Consider the following 5,207-nt stretch of genomic DNA (forward strand, 5'->3'; position numbering starts at 1 on the left):
ATCTCCAATTACATTTTAAATTTTTTTTAAAGTGGACTTGATTTCAGAATTGATCCAAAAGCCTACGTACCCGCTTGACGGGATCAAAGTCCGCGTAGTTCGAATGGTTTTTTTTTTTTATAAAAGTGATTAAAGTTAATTTAAATTAGCAAGTATAACCCGAATAATAAATCAAATAATTTCACAAAACCATGAATTACCGTAAATATAACATAAATTTTTATATATATAATTATTCTTTTTTTTTTAATTTTTATGAGTTAGCTATGTAATACATTTTTTTATAAATATCAACTTAAATTTATAAACTATAAATTTGAAATTAACTCGGGAATCCTCGAAAAAATTTATTCGAATAATAAATTTATGGGCCTTTCTATATACTATGCCCAAATTAAAATAAATTAAGTATAATCTTATAAATGGATTTGGGCTAGTCCATATGAGAAACAAGACCAAAGGCCCACGTGTGTTTGGAGAAGCTTGGATTGTTAATCAAGCCTAAACTTGATTAATTAATCCAAAGAAAAAAAACTTAAAATTGATTAACATAATTTTCCATATTATCCATTTTCTTTTTCTCTCACGCGGGCTAATAATCTTTCTTCTTTCCAATTTTTTTCTTTTGATTCTGCTTTCCATTTTCTTTCATGTTTCACATAAATTAGCCAAGCAAATGAAAATGAACATGAGTTCCTTAATTACTGAATCAATGGTTTTCAAATGAATTTTGTGTGAGTTATTGTTTAATTTTTTTTCTAAAATTAGGGTTCTTGAATATTTTGGGTAGCTTTTGATTCTGACTTCAATGCAATCGCAGGTGGTTGTACAATCTTGTGATTCGATTGAATCGAAGATTAAAACAGGTTAGCAGGTATTTTTCACTTATGATTATAAACCCTATTATTCTTATTCTTGATTTTCGTTATTTGCTATTATGTGTTTATCTAATTCAATGGGGCCAAAGAGGGTTTATGAATTTTAGTTTAATTGAAGCGATATTAGCGTTGCTCACTGTTCTTTTTTTTTTGTATTACAGGTATGTGATTAAATGGAGACTGTTAAATGGGCACCTAAAGATGTATCGACTGGATTGAATCAAAAGGTTTCGCTCAATTAGCACGGGTATGGGTTGAGGCCAAGAAAGCAGCTATCCGGTTTAATCAAATCGAAGACAGCCCGCTCGAACAAGAAAAAGCTAAGAGGTACTATTTCCTGCTATGTTACTACTGTATGCCTGTTATATTTTTACTTTCTTTTGTTACTGAAATTCTAGCTTCCACCATTTTCTCCCTTTTTTTATATCTCTTTATTTTGATATGTTTTCTCTCTTGTTTATTATGCTTGCATACATGTTTATGGGTCCTAGTGAAATCGAATTTATCTAACCATATGAGAGTTTGAATACAGTGAAGATTTTTTGATTTGATATGATTTTACAGATTTCAGTTTAATCTAACTGAGTATGGTATCACAGCATATTCAAAAGTAGAAAATAAATGTAGAATGAACTAGTAAAAAAAAATCGGGGAACAGCATGAAAGCAGAGAAACAAACTTAGAAGCCATCTCTGTACTTATTTTGATTACTTGTTATCATGTGTAATTTATACAACTCATTTTGGTTTTGGTTTTGATTAGTATATAAATTAGTTTATTAAACTATTTCTGGATAACTAAGATGGGTATCCACTCATCTTAGTATTGAGTTGGTAATCCAATATCTGAAATGAATCTTCATGAATTCAAAATGGCATCGAAATCAGAATTAAATTTTCCTGAATATAAATGAATGTTGTGACAAAGAGTTAGAAAAGAGAAAACAATGATAATAAAAGTATTATACCTATCGGTTAAATAGATTTCTGCTTTTCTGTTGTAGAATTGATAATCTTTGCTGCTACCTTTTGCCTGTTTGCTGCTATGCTCTGCTTTGTGGTCCTTCTAACATATGTTATTGTCAGTACTACTATTAATTGTACATGCTTGCCATATTCACTATGCTTCTCTGGTTTTTTTGTTTTTCTTCTATACACACTATCACCTATCACTCTCACCAAGTTTTTCTGATTTTTTCCCTCCCTTTTTTTCTATCTCTGCTCCTGCTTATCCTGCGATATTGGTTCCTTCATTCCTGATATATTTCTCATCCCCTCTTCATGTTTGGACAAATGTCCATTTTCTATAGACAAATGAGTTTCTGGGCAGCTCCTTATTGGCTCACCATAATACTCAGCAAAGCTATATTAGTAGGGTGTTTTGTTGTTCAAATTTTGTTAATTTAGTTCTGATGGTTGTAATGATTAAGGTTGATGATTAATCTGATTTTTTTCATTACATTTGGTTCATGTATTTGCAGGTTGAGGAGAAGAGCTGGATAGCTGGGCAGAGATGCAAGTTGGACGAGGCCCGTTGATGCTATTGGGCCATGCTTGTTGGCTAAAAAAAATAGAAGATCAATTTTTATTAATTGGCTTTTATTTTGTAGTGTTAATTCAATCTTAGTTTAATTTGCATTCAATTGAGTATTCTAACTTCTTGTAGCACTTTAAGTTGAAATGTCGAACTAATAAAAATTAGTGTGTTTTGTTTGTGACTTCAATTTTAATTTTTACTCATTTATTGATCGTAATTATAATAATAAAAAGGTCTAGTAAAAGGGATATAAATTTTACGATTCTCATCGAGATCAAATTATTCGGAAAAAGATATATTCGGTCTGATTTTATTTTTAAAATGCAAAATTTGTTTGCAATAAATATATCGATTATTTGTTTTTATGGTTAAATTTTGGACACTAATATATTTATTGTGTTTAATCAATTGCTTTTATTTGTATTTGGCCGGACAAAATTGGGTATCAACACCTGGTGCCACTCCTTGTGCCACCTCTTATGCCGCAGCAGCACGGGTTCTAGGGTATCTTTGGTCAGCCATCTAAACAAAACAACAACAAATACATAGCTTACCTTCTAAGCTCAGAGCAATCCATAGGCAGACTCACCTAACCACTTCATATCTATCACACGTATGTCAGCTTAGAGTTGTAACAAACAACAAATACAAGTCGATAATATGACTCAAATCCGATAGCTGCAGTTGTTCCTAGTGTTGAGCTAGTACAAACAACATTAACACATAGAAGCAATAATCTGTACTTGGAAAAAATTGCTCTGATACCAATCTTGTCATGACCCAAAATCTCAGACCGCGACCGACGCTAAGGAATGGGAATGGGAATGGTAGTTTCAAAATCCATAGCAAACCTAAAAGAAAACAATACAAAATTCAACCATATATTTTTTTTAAAAAATAAAATTTAAAGTTTTCTATGAATAGATAAAAGCTTTCAAACATAATTTACATAAAAACGTTTAACGTTTACAAAACATCCAGCATCATTCACAAACGACGTAAGGAAACCAGAGTCTTATTTGCATGGTCACAGATACCACCTAGCCCTGTGCTATACACATAAAAAAAACAAACAGTTTTGCGGAAGCGAATTCAAAACTTATACACATCACAAATATAAAACAAAGAACCCGAGATAATTCAACCGGGTTATATTCTAGCCATGAGTCTCGAGGTAATTAAATCGGGTTATCTCATGCTAGATCACACCACACAACGTCAAACTTAGATCACACCACACCATGTCAAACTCTTGCACAGATAAAGTAATTCAAACTCGTTAAGCTCAACTGGTGATCACACAGTTCCTATTGCCACTCAATAGGAAAGCTCGTTTCATCGGATCTATTTTTGTTTCAAACCAATGATGTATGCATTTTACATAAAACATTTTGACACTGAATAATTCCTATGTAATTCATATAAATAGTTTTCATTTAAAAGTAATGCACGTTTAATACGTCAAATGTAAGCATTTATAAACTCACCGCTTACTAATCCTACTTTTATCGATCAACTTTCTGTCAAACGCGCGTAACTCCTTATTCGTTATTCGCTTGCCTTGTTGGATCTAAGAAATATACAAATAACATAGGGAAGAGTCTAACTAAAAGACTCACGATAGAACATGTACTTAACTTATCACGTTAGTCGCGTCTAATTTCTATATCAAACTAACTTGATATAACTTATCCTTACATCAATATCATATTTCTATTAAAATGTATCCCGATACACTTTCATGTCATCAAATCACATTCCAAACCATAGAAAACATCAACTTAAAGCATCACAAACATCATTCTAAAACATCATAAACTAGTTCAACAAAACGTTTGAATTTCGCATTCAAACTTTATCAAAACGTTGCGACCTCAAACTAACATTTTATCTCATCAAAAACATCCTCCCCTTCACCAATAGGGACTCCCCTTGCAGCCCCTATAGGATGCCATGATGCCTCGCCGTGAGTAGAACTCACATAGGTAATTCTGCCGGCGCAAAATTCTGCTACGGTGAAGGAGATCTGCCATGGAAGGCTGAATTTCCTTGCTCACCGAGCAAGGACATGGCTGGCCGGAGCTTGACCTCTCCTATACCTGAAATTGATTACAGTTTACACATAAACTAAGCTCTAGATTCATCCTAAACACCAAAAAATTCATAGCAATTTAAAACTCCAAGTTTCAATCAAAGACCTAACTTTTTCAATCATCAAAAGTCCATGAATCCTTAAGCAAACCTTAAAATTGATAGAGTTAAGTTAATTAACTTAGTCTTGTAATTGATTATTTTCAAAAAATAAGAACTTTGGTGAGCTAATCCTAGGTTGATGGTGATGATTGAGGTCACGACATCAAATGAGGAGAAGATGTAAGTTTTTTCTTCTTTCTTTTCTTTTTATTTTTCTTATTTCTTTTTGTTTTCTTATGCTATCTTAATTAATGGCTTAAGATTGAAAACATTACACTTACACCCTTGTCCTTATACCTCATCATTATACTGAATTGGTTAAATATCCAATTTAACTCAATCGCAAAACCATCGACCTTAACTCTTAAAAGTTTATCGGAAAATCTTATTTCTAAGCACACGTGCTTATTTGAATTAATAATAGCCCTTACCTCAGACTAGTATTAAATCCAACATATAATAATTAAACTCTAATTTATGACCTACTTGGCCTAAATTGCTCAATTTAGGTAAGAAGTACGGTCAAACTAGCCAAAGACTTTTTAGGATTATTACACCTTGCATGTCATAAATCGAAGGTGAAAATGCGAAGAACTCAGG

General features: G+C 32.2%; 1 long non-coding RNA gene across 2 annotated transcripts; it reads left to right on the top strand.

Annotated features, from left to right (window-relative positions):
• Positions 1-561: 561 nt before the first annotated feature.
• On the top strand, positions 562-2,601 carry LOC126671519 (uncharacterized). Of its 2 annotated transcripts, none has more exons than XR_007639035.2 (4): positions 562-734; positions 821-874; positions 1,040-1,205; positions 2,359-2,601. It is a non-coding gene; the product is annotated as an uncharacterized LOC126671519 (long non-coding RNA). The 2 variants fall into 2 exon arrangements; XR_007639036.2 differs by having other exon boundaries at positions 821-866.
• Positions 2,602-5,207: the final 2,606 nt, after the last annotated feature.

Source organism: Mercurialis annua, linkage group LG3 (assembly GCF_937616625.2).
Source record: "Mercurialis annua linkage group LG3, ddMerAnnu1.2, whole genome shotgun sequence".
NCBI classification, from domain to species: domain Eukaryota; kingdom Viridiplantae; phylum Streptophyta; class Magnoliopsida; order Malpighiales; family Euphorbiaceae; genus Mercurialis; species Mercurialis annua.